Source organism: Protopterus annectens, chromosome 8.part0 (genome assembly GCF_019279795.1).
Source record: "Protopterus annectens isolate FY-2018-M chromosome 8.part0, PAN1.0, whole genome shotgun sequence".
NCBI classification, from domain to species: domain Eukaryota; kingdom Metazoa; phylum Chordata; order Ceratodontiformes; family Protopteridae; genus Protopterus; species Protopterus annectens.
In genome coordinates this window covers 1,268,778,116-1,268,795,974 of record NC_056741.1, presented here as the reverse complement: position 1 = coordinate 1,268,795,974, position 17,859 = coordinate 1,268,778,116, and the positions used below count along the sequence as shown (strand labels likewise).

The 17,859-nt window shown below is 36.6% G+C and overlaps 1 protein-coding gene across 2 annotated transcripts in view; it reads left to right on the top strand.

The window, feature by feature from the left end:
- Positions 1-17,859, top strand: part of ATP1A3 (ATPase Na+/K+ transporting subunit alpha 3) — a 769,164-nt gene that overhangs the window by 534,193 nt on the left and 217,112 nt on the right. The gene's annotated exons all lie outside the window — the stretch shown is intronic.

The following is a 17,859-nucleotide window of genomic DNA, read 5'->3' as shown; positions in this document are numbered from 1 at the left end:
CCACCTTTAGTGTTTCGGTCCTGGTTTGGTGGCCGAAAAGTGTGGTAAGAGTTGTAGCCTGGTATTGCAGGGGTGCTCTCTGGAGCCTTGTACCAGGTCTCAGTTACTGAACAGATATCGATGTTCTCCATTTTTAGGAGTGCCTCGAGAGAGTGCATTTTGAGGTTTAGACTTCTAGCATTGAGTAGCATTACTTTCAGATTTTGCATGCTTGTACCTGTTACGGTGGTGGTTTTGTCCTTTGAAGTTTGCCTAAAAAGGCACTATAGGGGTGGCAAGAGCCTTAGCCAGTAACCTGAATCCCAGGGGCGACAGGTGCAGACCATCTCTGGCAAAGCATCATGGTCTGTCAATCATGTCATCCCAGGCAGACAGATACTGGATCCCCTTTGAATGACACCATAAGCTTAGCCAATTGTTGAAGTCAATCATTTTATCCTTATATTGTGGTATCATTCTGGGCGAAGGCAGGATGCTACTCAGGGCTAGGGTCATACCTGCCTGGGCCACATGATCCGAGAGCTCTTCCATGTCTCTTTTCATGTAGTCCAGGGAGGTACGTCTCAAGTCATTCACTCCAGCATGGACAATGACAGAGTCATATTTGTACTTGTTGTGGAGTGACTTGAGTGCATGCGTTATGTGGCGGATCCTGGCACCCAACAGGCAGCTGACTGTAATTTTCTCCTTATTCAACCTGGTGAGATGGACATCAATGTGTCGGACTAGTGTTAGGTACATTGTCTTGCCTTAGGGGCTGTTGCTGGGTGGCACACTGGTGTTGTGAACTATGTGACACATTGGTTGTGATTGGTGTTTGTTTGCGTTTCAGCTTCAGACGTCTTTGTTGCTTGGGCAGGTTACAGTTAAGGGCATCTGCATATGTGGATTTAGTGTTGCTATATGTGGGTGTTGGTGGTGCGGGTTTAGAAGGGCTATGTGATGCTTGAGGTGTAGTGTGGGTGTTAACCTTCTACTCTTGACTGTTTAGCACAATCTTGGGTGGAGAGAGCTTTGCTTCCATTTTGGCTATGTAAGTGCATCTCTCACAGGTTGTAGTGTTGGGTGGTAGGAGGAGAGGGTTGTCTGTGTACATGAGGCAAAGTATGCCCAGATTCACCAGGTGGACAGGAGAAATCACCGGAAGCTGACCCTTGGACATGCCTGGTTTGGGGCTTTTTTTTTTTGTAAAGTATAGGAGCTGTTTCCTTAGCAAGGTACTTTGCAATTATAGGCTGTTTAGTGCCTACTATTAATTTCTCCTTGTTAACAAGGAGAGTTCAGTGTTTGTATGAGTTTAAGGCTTCCTAGTGCTTTCCAGCAGGTATTAGAGAAAGTGCTAGTCACAGGGATGCTTAAAGGTAAGATTGAAAAGAATGCACTCTGCAGTGTGCACTAGAGAAGTTAGATGTGAAAGTAGGTAACTTGAGTTTTACCTGTTTAAAAGTTAAGGTTTAGTGGAGAGTTACTATTTTTAAAACAGCAAGATGGATTGAAAGGGGTGGTCACTTTTGTATTTTGGTACTATGAAATACTGTAGGATGGCCAATAAATTTAAATAATTGAAGGGGTGGGATTTCAAAAATGATGATTTTGTGATTACTCACATAAGCCAGTGAAAGTAGAGAGAAATGACCAGTTAATATGAATAGAAAAACTCAAAGCTCGATCTACCCAGGTCCTGAAATGAATCTACAGTTTCAATCATTATGTGTTTTATTAAATATTCACCTTTCAGTTTGTCTCCCAAATCTCATATCTTTAGTTTTTATATATTTATTAGCATATTATTTTCCTCTTTCCAAATGGCCAATTTAGTGAAGTTCTTTTTTCAGACATGCCCTATCTGTAACACGTAATCAGTTTACCCATTTTCAAGTCATCTGCATACAGGCTGTAGAACACCTCAAATGAAAAATATATCAAATTTTGCTATCTCTAAATTGTTAAATTTTTGACCTGGCAAAAATCCTTCTTTATGTTTATCAAATATTGCAAAATATCTGCTGCAAAAATTCTCTTCCCTGATCTTGACAAATGCACATCATCCTGTCTAAACACAATTGTCACCAGAATTAAGCTCTGATGCTCTACACATTTCTTTTCTATTTTTTAAATGGGACATTTTTTTTTCATGTAGGTATTTATTTACCCCAAAAAAACTTTTCATTTACAGTCAACTGACTCTCCTTTTTATGCTATTTGTGAAAAGTACGTCTTAACCCCTATACAAGCTATGCCATCTATAAGGGCTGTACGGTCTCTGCTAACAGTCGAGTCCTTATAGATGAGGTAATTTGTACCAACATGAATAAAAACAGATCCAAACTTCCTTACATTAAGGAATTCTAAGGCCTTTCTCACATCCTCTATTTTTTCTCCTGGCAAGCATAACACTATTCAATGTTCATTATATTCTCTACAAATGTAAGTATCAGTTCCGCTAATAACTGAATCTCAAATTACTAGAATTTTTTTGACGAGATCTGAGGAATCTTCAACTTCTAATTCAGTAATATTTGCTGTATCAATTGTTAGATATGAATGATCATCACCATTAGTCTTATTAATCGCACTGTTTTATTGCCTATTACATTTGTAAGCTTACAGTTCAAGTCCAGCTGCCTTTGTACATTCACAGCTTGAACCACGTTGCCAGCTACTGTCTTTCTCCTTTTTTCCTCACACTAGTGTTCAGTCCTTCCACATTCAGTTTTGATTTCTTCCTTTTCACCTGCCTCATGCCTCTTTTTCTACCTTCTCTTTTGGAAAAAGTATGCCTTTTTCTGTAGACTGAAGGTTTTCTGGTAGAAAAATGTTATAATCCCATGTAATCTGTATATTACATAACAAGCAGTGTCCTTTTTAGTATGTACTGCGTTTGCTTTATAGACATTAATCAGTTTATTTTTCTTCCTTATTTGTTGTGAACTTCTTCTTTTCTTTTCTTTTTTTTTCATTTCCTTCTGTATGCTCTGAATCCTCAGATTGCTAAGTACTTGTTTGGGGAATTCACAGTGTTGTTTGAGTTATCTTGCTCAGTAGGAGGTGAGCTATCTTTACTAACAGTGGAAACTTCCTTTCCTAAATATGTTCTGTTTGCTCTTTGCCTAACATTACGTATCTCATCAGTCCAGTCATTAATATATGTAACAATAGTTCTCCAAGCTGTGCCAATCGCACAACTACAATAGTTTTCGGTAAGTTTAGATTTACTACTAATTTGGTTAACAAATCCTCCAATTTTTGACATGAGGAACATAGATCATCAGTGTTATCAAGTATTACCTTTTATCATTTAGTACAGTATAGAAGATACTTTTGCTTTAGCAAGTCATTAATGGCAGGGTCTATATTAGAACACCAAAGTTTCAAAACTTCAAATGTTCTAATATATTCAGTGAAAGCTGAAAACATCGAACACACACAACAGTTCATTTTTTCCTAGGGAAAAAAATTCACTGTTCCAAAACAGATACACACAATACAAGCACATCAAACAAACAGCAATCCACACACATATACCTAAAATCTTACACCTAACCCCACACTAAACTATACATACAGCATTAACTATCCACTTACCTTAACTCAAACCATAACATTAAGGTCCATCACTATCGCACACTCACCTCACCTGCGCCCTAACCCTAACGTCCACACAATCGCACACATACCTAACCCGCGCCCTAACCCTAACTCACCCTAACCCTCATGTCTACACAATCACATGCATACCTATCCCACACCCTAACCCTAACTAACCTAACCTGCGCTCAATCGCACACTTACCTAAACCTGACCCATAACTTTCCACCACAGTGCTGAAAATACGAAGCAACAGAAATGGACAACCAAATTCTTTCCCTAGAAAAAAATTCTGTTTTCTGTAGCTTCAATATTTTCAGCTTTCGCTGAACAGGGGTCGATATTGAACGTTCGAAGTTTTGAAACTTCGATGTTCTAATATAGACCCATTATGGTATACTCATTTAAGGAAATATAAATACAAATGAATAAGGAATTCTAAAAGAAAAGGATAATCAAAATCAGTTACCACATAATTCACAGAGATTTTAAATCAACTTCTATGAGAAAAATCATACAAACAATATACAACTAAATATTAAATTAAATAGAATAAAGTCATTGTTCTGACTGTACCAGCTGTGAAGGTCACAAAAAAGCTAGAATTCCTTCACCTCACTTGTGAATATGCATAGTAGCTTCTGCTCATTTTTATCGCTTGCAGTCCTACATCTTAACAGTAAAGATCAATAAATTACAAACCAACACTCTGGTAAATCTTCTTGTTTACAAGCTATCCCTTTCTTCCTACAAACAGTGAAAAACAGTGGTTAAACTTAAAAGTATGAATTAAAATATATGCTCTCTTGCCAGGAAACTGCACAATCAATAATAAACCAAGGCAGGATCGTTTAGATTAGCTGTGGATTGTCCTTTCTGCAGTCTGTGAGAATTTATAGCTGACTAGGCCCCTTCGGATGGCTAGAGTTTGCCTTTCTAAAACCTATCCCTTTCTAAGAACAAACAGTGAAGAAAAATTAGAAATAAAATAACAAAATATAAATCAAAATAAGTCTTCTTGTCTGCAAGCTATTCCTTTCTTCCCATAAACAGTGAAAACCAGTGGTAAAAATACAATTTAAATCAAAATAATTCTCTTACCAGGCAACTGCACAGTCAATCACAAACCAACACAGGATTGTTTAGATAAGCTCTGGATTGTCCTCTTCGCAGTCTGTGTGAATTTATAGCAGACTAGGCCCTAAGAATGGTTAGAGTTTTCCTATCTAAAATCTATCCTTTTCTAATAACAAACAGGAAAAATTAGAGGCAAAACAACAAAATATAAATCAAAATAAATCTTTTCTTGCCAGGCCAGTGCACAGTCACATGTAAAGGGGCCCTTTATATTAAATTTAAGTATAATGAAGAATTGATGAATGATTGCCTGCTTAGGTCAGAGACAGAATTTTTACCAAAGTTGTTGCAGCTGGGTTTTAACTGATCTCCAGCAACATCAGAGTTAGTTGAAAGAAATTCAAGGGTGTGGGGTACTACTCCTACAGTTTTTACCCTTCAGTGGTACAGTTTTCATAGTCGCTGATGTTGACAAATCAATTGCAGACACAGTTTTCAAGGAATAATCCTACATGTGAAATATCTGGCAGTGCTTCTACTGTAAAATGTGTGAAACAGAGCATGCTTTTGCTTGTGAATGTAGCCAGTAGCTAAAAAGAGAGGTGTATATACAGTATTTTAGAGGAGAAAAATGCTTTGCATTATAGAAAATAAAATGTCTTAAGGACTAGAGAATAATTGTGTAAGTTATGTGAGGAAGTAAATTGACTTGAGCTATCCCTTAACAGAAGACAAGAGTTTTGTAAAGAGTACTTTTTTCATATAAGAAGTCCTTTAGTACATATTAAAATAATAGAGTAGAGCAGAGCCACCCACGAGGTAAGAACCAAATAATTGTCCTATTACTTATAGACAGGACATACTGGCAGGCTGTAGCAGTTAAACAAAATCTACCAGCACACCCCATGTCTAGCAGGAATCTGTCACCACACTGCAAAGCTTGGTTCTGCCACATACTGAGATGCAGTGCACAAAGTCATTTATTTGGATAGGGATATAGGAAAATAAGATACATAGGCACCATTTCCATGTCATTATGGATTCATCTGCATATGCCAAACATAGCATGCAACATTGTTCCCTTGTTTCATCTTCCATCAAGACAATCTGCATGTTAGCGATCCTGAAAGAAGTAGCCTGGTGAAAACAGTAGAAGACTGCACTTTTATGTCAGAGCTGAAAGCCCTCGGCTGCACTGAAATGGAATGGTTTATAAATGCTATATCTTAACAAGCACACTTCCTAATCCTTTTTAGGTCACTTTCTTCTCTTTATGTTTCTTCTAACATCTATAACACAAAATATTTTTTTCTTTTGCAATATATACATGTGTGTGTGTGTGTGAGTCACTGCTACAGTAGCACGTATGACATATGGGAAGAAAACTGCATGTGAGATCTATCTTATTGGCTGACTTCATGATTTCTGCAACTGTTCTGACATCACCTGGCCTCTCCTCAATTCCAGGCTGTAAGATTATATTCCAAATAAAAAGTACAGTTAGTCAGTATTAACTTCAGTTCTTTCTTGCTGCAGGCGGTGTGGTCTAAGTTTTATTGATAACGTTTGTGGTGCTTGATCCATTTTTTCAGCCCTAAGGCTCCAATATGCAAGAGATTTTCAAAAGCTAAGTGCCCCTCCATGGAAGTCTTTTTACTAATTTCTGTTTATTGTTTTATTTGCTAGTGAACAGGGAATATACCTCTCAACTTCTTAGCGCAATAAATCTGGACAAAGCCATAAATAATGGTGATACAATGGCTAAAAATAGGGACAGTTTTTAAATGTTGCTCTTGCAAACTTAGAAAATTGATAGAATAACAGGTTTTACATTAGCGTGAATTTTCTGAAAGGTAGAAACCCAGAATCTCAAATGCCTGTCATTATTTTCTGACTTTACTCCTAAAAAATCTGCAGTTGATTTGTCAGAAAACCACAATTTTATGAGAAACAAACCAAATATAACAGGCAAAAATCTGGACATTCTGTAAAAATCTGTACAGTTGAGAGGTATAAATTGTCAGCCATGCATGGGTTTCACTTGGAAAACTCATAAAACTAAACAAGACTACCTTTTTATCTTGTTATTGCATTAAAACATGGAGTCTCTGTCTTCCAAACTTTAGCAATGAGCAGCCATACGTTAGAACTCATGAGTCCTTCCCTCCAAATAAATGCCATAGTAAGAAGATTAGGAGCATGAGTAACAAAAAAAATATGAAGGGCAGAGAGCATCAAAGAAGAATGTGATTAAGAAGCAGAAGACTGCTTCCGATATATATTTTATTTGTTTAAAACAAAACAAAAAAACTTGTAGTAAGAAGAAAGTAGATCAGGAGATAGAAGAAATAAGTATTCTATTTATTATAAACCAATTTAGTGCTTTATTCAACAAATATCACACCACAAGACAGAATTTTCATCAGACTTGCATTCATCATTTTTAAACTCACTTAAATACTCTTGAATTACCATCACATGATTTCATGATCCAATCAAATAAATCCAAATAATCATACAAAACAACAAAAATGAATGACTTCAAAACTTTTGCTTCTTCTTCAATATACAGCTGTAATTAACACTATCATTTAACAGCCCCCCATGCAGCCAATGTAGTTGCCATTTCTATTCTGCATAGTTTAACTCATTGTCTCTACTACCCTACTGGGCTTAGTAAAAACGTGTTGCAACACTGCAAATAAAAACTTTTTGAAATTATTGCAGACTTAAGTATATTTATATAAAGCATTCAACATTCATATTTTTGATGGATTGAGTATGTTCATATGCCCTATTTTTAACTTGCTAATAGTCTTTCCTATATAAAAATTTCTACATGTCAAACATGTGGCAATATATACCACATATTCAGAAGGAAATCTTCTGATCTTATTTTTACAACAGACGTTAGGATCCTCCTGTAGGTAGCTGCATAGGTTCATAGGTTGGTACTAGGCTATCAGCCCTAGGGCCTATACAAGCCTAGCCATAACAATTCCCTGGCATATACTATGCAGTCCTTACATTTGTAAGTACCCGTTTTGTTTAAAACCCCTGTTTGTACCTTACATTCAGATTTTTTTTTTTTTTAATATTTTGATATCTCTTCTTAATAAACTTAGGACCACCGGCTATTATTCAAGACATGTCTGTACTACCCTCGGTATCTTCCATTTCTTTTAGACTGCAGATTTCATTGCATAAAAATCTAAATTATGCATCAAAGTCACAGACATATTCCATTTGTGTCCTTTATCACTGACATCCTCTTTAATACTCTCTTTTTCTTTCTCTTTCTCTGTATATAAAGACACGGCAAAATACTGCTTTTTTTTATATAAGTTACATGAGAAGACTGAGCAAAGATTTGATCTGGTGACCCACCAATCAGGAGTCCTGGTACACTCAAACCTCCAGGGCCTTGGGCCTACAGCATGGATGGTCTGATTCTTATTGCTGTTAAATATCTTTTCTCAGAGGGTGTGCTCAGAAATATGAAGAAAGCTAAAAAAGCCTAACACAATGAAGTCATATCTGGCAGAGTGGAAGCTTCGTAGGGTACATTCTTATCTGTAAGATCTTTATGCATCAAGACTTCTGTACTTCTCTGTAAAGGTACATGTTTCAAGCATCGAAACATACAGTCATCTCATTCAGCTCCAAGTCATATGCTAGTGAAATAGTTTCTTAAAATGATCCTGTATCACCCTCCACCAGTGAGGGCTGCCATTCTACTTGGGGATCTAATTTTGTCCTACAAAAGCTAAACTTGGACTCTTTTTAGCTAGCAGCATTGGCTCTGCTTAATTTCCAGAAAATAGTATTGATGTTGTCCAATTACTCCATCCAGAACAATTTCTGGGTTTCAGGCCTTAATGTTGCAGGGAGCTATGTATAGTCGTAACATTTTGGGTGTTTTTATTATAGTAATCTTTCTACTGGTTTAAGCACTTTTGTCTTTATTCTCCAAAGACTTCATCAGACCACAAACTCATTAAATAATGCAAGTGACATCAAATGATTCAACAAATTACTAATGACAAACCTATGGCCTAAGATCAGATTTAATATTAAAATGCTCATTTAAGCCAGGAAAAATAACTAGCACTTAAAGGGATTCATGCTGTTAATTCCCTTCTTTCTAAGATGTTGTTCAAATCATCACTTCTGAAGTCACTGTTAACTTGTTCTATTAAACAAAATGCAAACTCATCAAAGTTGATCAATGCTCTGTTTAAACATAGTGCTAAATTTACCATTTTGTTTTTATTTTTAATGGCACTCAAATACTCATACATCCCTTCAGCAATCCATGTAGTCATTTTCTGTAAATTAAATAATGTCAGGCATCACACTTAGCCAGATAAACCAAATGTTGAGATTGCCACATTACAAATAAACTGGGCCACTAAAAATATAATCTATTGTGTTAACTTCAAAAAAGGAGAAGAAAAATAAATATGCACTGTTTGCAGTTCATACGTAGATATTTTCCCTTTATATGATTATTAGCCTTCTCAGTTCTGAAATGTTTTAACGCACTTTTTAAATTGATACTCCATTGAGAAGGTTAGTAATAATCATCACCTACTGCTGTATTCAATATGTCATAAATACTACTGCAACATCCATCCTACTCAATTATTTACTATTATGTTGAGTGTTCTTACATAGTTAGAATTTTTGTATCTTTTGTTGGCTGCATTCACATTTGTCTCTGGTATATCCTGATCATTAAGGTCACATTCTGAAATTCTAGTTTATGACCTAACAGCTGATATATTGTCTAGGGACATTTGGAATGAATGTGGGTAAAACACTATAAAACCTCTAACCTGTGGCTGTGTCAGGAACTCTGCTACAGTAACAGACAGTGAACTGCAAAAACTGAGTCAGTAACCAGATACAAAAATAACTCTGGTAAGATTGATGTTTTTGTTGGAATTACAGCCTTTCAGATCCTTAAGTTGTCTTCTAAAATGAGACTTTTTGAACCTTATTAACTGCTGTACAGACAGTCATTGGCAGTTAGCCCCAAGACACTTTTCGCCGGTTTTGAGCCCGGTCATGACAATCTTTGCTGGTGTGGGAGAAAGAAAGGTCTCTGTGGGTAACACTGAAGAGTTGTCCCCGGTCTGCTTCATGAGTTAATTTAGCAATGAAGTTAAAGTCTACATGACTTGGCAGGACTGATGATACTTCTAGAATACTGATTAGGAGACTGGAATCCACGTGACCACAGTCTACTGATGACACTCCCTGCAAGATACGCCTCCCAGCTAAAGAAGCATGGCTACTTTCATTGAAAATCCTGCTTTTCTCTTTCAACTGCTTTGAGGATTTGAAAAGGGATGAAATCCTTGATACCAGTTTTAACAGATCATGATTTTAGTGAAATTAGAGGATTCCTAAATGGTACTGAATATTCTGAAAAACAAAACATTTGCATAAGTCCACAGCCATGACTGTGGCATAATGTTCATGAGCTGTGACAGTGTCTTTTTCACTTAATCCAACATTGTTCACATGAGAGGAGTTTATAGTTACAAGGGAAGTCTGCTGCTTTAGTTCAATTACCTAGATCTCTCTGTGGCCTTTAGCTGAGCATGCTGTCTTCAGAATGCCCAACTGTTGCAGGGGAAGTTGGTAGGGAATGCAAGCAATTTGAAGTCCAGTTTGTTGTGGCCAGATGCTTCCATACTCTTTTATTATCCAGTCCATGTCGTGATACTGGAGACTGTGGCAGGCATTAATTGAAGAGACTGGCTCATGATCATGGAGACTGTAGAAGGCACTGATTAAGGGGACAGGCTCATGATCACGGAGACTGTGGTAGGCATTAATTGAAGAGACTGGCTCATTATCATGGAGACTGTAGAAGGCACTGATTAAGCTGGCTGGCAAAAGATCATAGCGACTGTAGCAGCCAATGATTAAGGGGACAGGCTCATGATCATGGAGACTGTGGCAGGCATTGCTTAAAGACACTGGTATATATTATGTCAACAGGAACATTCCCGTTCCTGTTCTTAATTTCAGTGATATCACCAGATGCAGTGATACATGCTACTTAAGTGTACTAAGATTTTGGACTTCTTTGAAATAGTTTCATACCTCTCAACATCTTTCCCAGAAAATCTGGGGAAAGACAAACTAATGGGAGAGTAAAGGCCTGAAATTGTGGACATTTTTAAATATTACTCTAGTTTATTCATAAAAGTCAGTAGAACAACAGATTTTGCATCAATGTGCATTTTTGTAACAATACGAAGTATGAAACTCTAATGTCTTGCATTCATAACAATCTGTAATCCTCAGTGATTTACCAGAAAATCAAACATTTTACAGGGTGAAAATGTGAGGGAAAATCAGGGACATTCTGCAAATTCAGGGACAGTTGAGAGGTATGGTAAGCTTCACAAATTACAGGGGTATCTGGATTTTGTTGTGAAATCTAAGATTCAAGTAAATTAAGTAAACGAGACAAGCTACCTTTGCTGATATACCCATTTTTAGGCTTTATCATGCCATATGGAGAGCACAGGTTTTTGGGTAGACTTTGACTTTGGTTTGTGTGCACTTGTGTGTTAGGGCCACTGTTTACTTTCATACCCAATATAATTAATATTTTTATGTTTAACAAAAGTGAGATTAATATATAGTAGTTTGCATGGTTTAAAGGGACTACATAAGAAATAGTTTTAATATATTTTATGTTGAGGTATAATTGGTTATAAAGTATATTTCTTCAAGAATGTAGTTCTGTTGTTGAAGAATATCAGGATAATTTAAAGCTGGACATGTATGTTCTTGCATGTTATCATTGGGCTTTAACTAGTATACTAGATAGGTAATTGGACATGATGGAGAGTAACAAAATGGAAGGTATTAGTGTGGTGTTATTACAAACTGTCTCAGTTTGATGGATTGAATTAAGGGAAGAAGGAGAAGACAAGGAGGCATGAATGTCCTGGTGAGGATAAGCACAGAAGTGAGTAAAGAAAACATGATGAGTGTGGATGACTTGAGCGATGGGTTGGGGCACATCACGGTGCGAATATGTGGAATGTGGATGACTTGAGCGATGGGTTGGGGCACATGAGGGTGTGGATATATGGAGTGTGCATGACTTGAGTGATGGGTTGAGGCACATGACGGTGCGAATATGTGGAATGTGGATGACTTGAGCGATGGGTTGGGGCACATGAGGGTGTGGATATATGGAGTGTGGATGGCTTGAGCAATGGGTTGGGGCACATGATGGTGTGAATATGTGGACTGTGGATTACTTCAGATATGCTTTGGGGCACATGAGGGTGTTGATATATGGAGTGTGAATGACTTGAGCAATGGGTTGGGGCACATGACGGTGCAAATATGTGGAATGTGGATGACTTGAGAGATGGGTTGGGGCACATGATGGTGTGAAGTAAGGACACAATCCCTGGAGCTGGTCTGCCTACCTACCAGTTTCTACTGGATTATTTGAGGGGATCTGATATCACATTATCCATCTGTTATCTCTTGGACTTAACAGTTCAGGGACATGATAGGTGGCAATCTGCAGGAAATAGCAGATTTTCTTGTTTTACTTTTTATTTGAGGACTGCCAAATCTAGAATATTAATTAAGTATACAGAGTGAAACATAACATCATGTTTTTGTATGTATGTGAAATCCTTATCTTGTCCACATACTAACTTCAAGTAAAGAATATTGATTAGGTTCATAGGTTCATATATTAGTACTAGGCTAACTGCCCTTTTGGGTCATTTGAAGCCTAGCCAGTTACCCCATGTGAGAATCAAACCCTGCACCTTGTGTCTTAGGTAAACACCTTAACCATTATGTCATCCTCCCACCCTTAAGGTGGATTAAAGCAACAAGATGGAGAGTAAGGGAAATTAGGGCATATGGTAGCTGGGTCTCTGTCCCCAGCGCATTTGGCAGGGTAACAAGGGTGTATATGTCCTAGATTATTTCCTTAGGATGATGTAAGGTTACAGCAGTATTTGGTAGCATGAAACAACTAATAGCAAATGTACCTATACGATGTACTACTTTACTGATTTAATCATATATGTGCTGTGTCAATGAGATGCAGTGTGCATTTTTCACTACTTTATTGTGATATTTGAATGGTGCTCAGTCATTGTGCTAACTACAGCTAGCCTGCCTGTAATGTATTTATTAATTTGTAAATTTGTTAACTTTTTAGCAGGCTTTCTTCATACAGCACATTCACCTCATAAATAGTATGCTGTTTCAAATGTTCATATATTATATGGCTTGTTGTTAATAATAATAATTAAGAATCGTACAGAAACCTGTGTAGGGAATCACATGTACGTCTCCTTAATCAATACTGTGTAAGAGCTGTGGCGAGCAACTATTATGGCAAAGTTATATATAAAAAAACTCAATCAATTCGCCAGCCTGGTAGCCTTCCTATTTCTTTCCCTAATTCTCCAGTATATGCATAGACTGCATCTTGAAGAATGCAGAGCTATGAAAGAGGAGTTTAGGCCAATCAAAGGAGGAGTAATAAGAGGGAAGGAATGCTAAGAGACCTGCTGTGCATCACAGTCACAATGGTAGGAAATAAATGGGAATCAGTAACTCAATGTCAGCTGATCTTTAAAAGCCTTACTCTGTATAAATTGTAGGTACTGCAGTCTTGTGCTATGAGTGACTGTGGCTACACAGGGCAATACAGAAGACGCAGACATGACTGGAAAAGAAAGGAAAGAACTGTGAATAAGTAGGATACAAAACTAATAAATCAGAGTGAGTTTTTAATGTAAGTATTTACAGAGGAATGTGGGAAAGAAGTATGAACTTGGGATGGGATCGTGGCAGCAGTAGACATTTGGGAATTGACTAGCGGGAGGTGAACATAAGCTCAGGGGGCACTAAGAAACACAAGTCTGCATGCTGTTGTTCACACAGGGATAAATGATATTGCACGGCAGTTCATCAAGGACAGCATAAACTAATCCATCTAATCACCAGACAGCAATATCAGCAGACACTTCATCCACAGATGGTAGACAAATTCATTGAAAAGCCATACGCACCAGTAATTTATATTTCTAGTAGAAGTCAAAGATAGTACCAATCCCAGGTACATACATGCACACACATACACACACATGCACACACATGCAAACACACACACAAACACAGACATGGTTATTTGTGGTACCTACGTCTCCCTTTGCTGTTCTGCAGATGACATGTTTTTATAGAGTATTTTTTTCCTGCTTTTCAGTAGGAAGCAAGAATCATACCACTGCCTACCCAAAACATGTACACTTTTGTTTCTATCATCCTTGCAATTGTAGGATTCACTGTTAGTGACTTCATTAAGTTTAGCTTTTTGGAAAACTTCCAACACTGTTAAGGAAACAAAGACAAAGCAAAGAATGCATTTTTACTGTCTTGCAAACATCCTTCTTTTACACCAGATACTCACTGAAAACTGCTAAAACAATGCTTGCACTAGGTTGTAGTGTCTTTATACAAACAATAAGGCTGTCTGTCTTCATTGTTAACTTGCAACTTTTATTGAACCAATTATATTCAGTCTCTGCCTCACACCAAGAAAAAAAAACTTAGGAAAATTCCTAGAAGAGAAAAATATATAATTTCCAAAATTATTCTGTAGTTATGAAAACTGGTTATGGCAAAAACAGGTCTACGCTCTGATAATTTATTTCAGAAAAAAAGCAATTATTAAATAGATGTATTTTTACTGACAGCTTTTCTTAGAATAGCAGATTGAAGCCATTGATAAAGGGAAGAAATGAATCACTGCTCAATGCCAAAGGAATTGTGTTGAAATAAATAACAAGGAAAACAAAACAAGCAAAAATGCTTTGGAGGAAAACCATAAAAAACAGCAAGAGACGAAAATGGTGAGATATCATGAGGGAAAAAACTGTAAACACAACTAACGCACTTGGTCATTTCCAGGAGGCGAAAATGACTTCTTTCTGATTGGACAGTATCAGTTAATTTATCTTTATTCATGGTGTCTCCGGGGCAGCTTTACTAAGTGTAGAAATTGCAGCTGTCAGGCATGCTGAGAGATTCATGAAGTGAAGAGAAAAATAGCACGACTCTGTAATTATATTTCTTCTAGCAGGTATATCAGTCATACAAACAATGCCCCCCCATCACACCAGCTCATCTCTGTTATTACCCTCTATGGGGTGCTGTCCGCTCAAAAGACAAACCAAACCGACACTTTTCTGGGTATCACATTTAAATACAGTGGTCCCTTGCTGTAATGAGTGTAACTAATCTGAATTGTTAGGTATAATAAATGGTTTCCATGGTTTCTGAATGAGTCTACTAATTCATGAGAGCATTGTGGTCGCTGTCTTCTGTTGCATTTCAAGCCAGTGTCTGTACTAATTCATAAAGCAGTTAGTTGTGTTTCATTTTATTCATCCCTCCACTCCAGTACCTACCCAGCTGGTATTACTAAACTTAAAAAAGAAACATTATCAAAACTGCAACTGAACTCTAAAAATGCAGAATAAATTGTGATGCTGAAAAACAGCTGCTAGCCAGCTTAGCATTATTTAAAAATAGCATTAGTTCATTTGTATATAAATTACTGTATGACAATGTTAATCTAAACACCAGGAAGAGACGTGGTGACTACCCATGAGAACAAGGTGTCAAAATCAAATCACACATTGAAATGTGCTGCTCGGCTCAGTAAAATGTCGGGTGTATTAGCTTAGGTAATAACAGCAAAGCTATGCATGTCTTTCTACTTTTTAAAATCTCTTTTCTGAATACAGGAAACTGCTGACAGTTCTGAAGTGCAAGGGATTGATTTATGTTAAAAGAGACTGATCATCTGTAATTAGATGCAACAAGGGCATTTAAATTAAAAAGTAAAAATAAAAACATATAGCAAAATGAATGGTAAAAGGAATAGTTCTCACATGCAAAAGGGCAATGGAAGCACTGTTTCATAGAGATAAAACTACACAGTATTTTAATTGTTCTTGTAATGCTCAGTTTGCTATATCACAACAAAAGACTACTCTGCATTTTAATAATAATCCACTAATGTGCTTGGGTATATGAGGATTTACCCATGGTTGGTGTGGCTTGATCGCAGGGGCAAAGCCCGAATGATTAAACAAAGCCAACCATGGGTAAATCCTGACATATCCACAGACAAGAGTGGATTATTGCTTTTATATAATCACATTATTTAAGAAAGAAACAGCTTACCTTTCTTAAATAATGTGGTTGTAAACGGGACTGTAGTGCTCTTCTGCCTTTTGCGGTCAAAACTGATGTACTGTCCATGCATATGGCACCTGTGTCGACACACTTGCTCAGTACATCAGTTTACTGCTGAAGCAGGATATCTCTTTGCAGTTTATCCCACTGTCTCTCTGTCTTTAAGTATGACATTTTATAAAAAAAATTATGAGACCGGACAGAAATAATAGGAAAATGAGAGACATAATGCAAGTCTCTAGCGTATTGAATGGTATGATTATCGTACTGCTAGTAATCATACCTCTCAACTCCGTATTATTTTGCAGATTGACCTTGATTTTCCTCATATTTCACCCTGCCACCCCTAAAAACTATGGTAAAATGGTTGCTACATTTGTTAATACAAAGCCTAGCCGCTGAAGAAGACATAATCAGCTGGACTTTTTTCTTTTGGGATCTGCTCAATTTACAGCAGGCATGCTGACTGTGTCATCCAATCAGTATGCTCTTTTTGGATTACTAGTTTCCCTTTATTGCATAATTTGTTTTGCTCACATATGTTGCCAAAAGTTATTCAGTTCTACACTTTAAAGGGAAACTGTCTTGGCAACATTTAGAGAAAAAATTGATATAGAGGCATCAATATTGGAATTTGGCGTTAAAAAGTACTTAGGGGCTATAAGATTAGATAGATTGGGCATTTAAAAGAAGAGCTAAAATAAATCTATAAGAATGTGATTATGAACTTGGTTGTGGAGCTCTCCAAGATCTTGTCACGCTACTCGGTGCTAGTGCGATCCAAGAATCATAATGTTGTAGTACCAAAAAATTTAAATGAGCACCTTATGGCAGTGAAATACATTGTTTTCATGTGTATGATCTGAGAAAACAAAAACAAAAAATCACTGAAAACAACATTTCCAGACAAAGAATACTTTAATAACAGATTGAATGCTTTTATCTTGACTGTAACTAGTGATTTATTCAGAACAACAACAAAAGAAGATAAGTAATATAAATATCTGTAAAAGGCAAATATGTGACCATCAGTTCAACCAACAAAATCCATGTGAACAAAATTTAAAAAGATACTTGTAGTCAAAGGCTCACACATATAAACAGCATATCAAACAATGAAGTGATAAAATATCCCCTTAAAATACATTACAGGAGCAGAAAATAAAAAATAATTTGTTGGCCTTTATTTTAAAATACTTCTTGATGTCCATGTTGTCAGTTAAGCCGGGGAGGGCTGACTAGCACTGAGGTTCATTTGCCAATGTCATTCCTTAACCTCAAGAATATTACTAAAGTCTCTCCTCTGGAATCAAGTCTCACATTGTGTATAACAAAGAATGCTCATTTTTGACACTGGTACACATCAAATTGTGTTTCTGAAAAGCATTAGTATTGCATATAAGTCCTCGTGAATATACAGTGACCACCTCAATTGTTCATGCAGAGTTTTATATATATATATATATATATATATATATATATATATATATATATATATATATATATATATATATAGTTTTGTCTAAGTGTATTACACTGGGATTAAGACCCATATATCTAACCCTGCAATAGGAACAGAAACTGTAACTTGTGTTTTAAAAGACCATTTTATCATTTCATGGTTTGCTTTAGTTTTTAGGTGTGTGTTTCTTTAGCAGCAATTGCCTTTTTAGATCACTTTAGCATGGATTTTAGTGGTCAAACTGATAATCACATGCTTGTCTTTTACTGATATTTACATCTGCTTATTTTCTTAGATTGTTATTGTACAAAAGTCTCTTGTAACATTTAAAATGAAAGCACTTAGTCTTATTTATCTGACATTTTTGTTTTCGGTAAGATTTGTTTTGTTATTTATCTTATTTACTTCACCTCATTTGTTGGCTTGTTTTGTTTATACTTCACTTAGTTTCATATAATCTG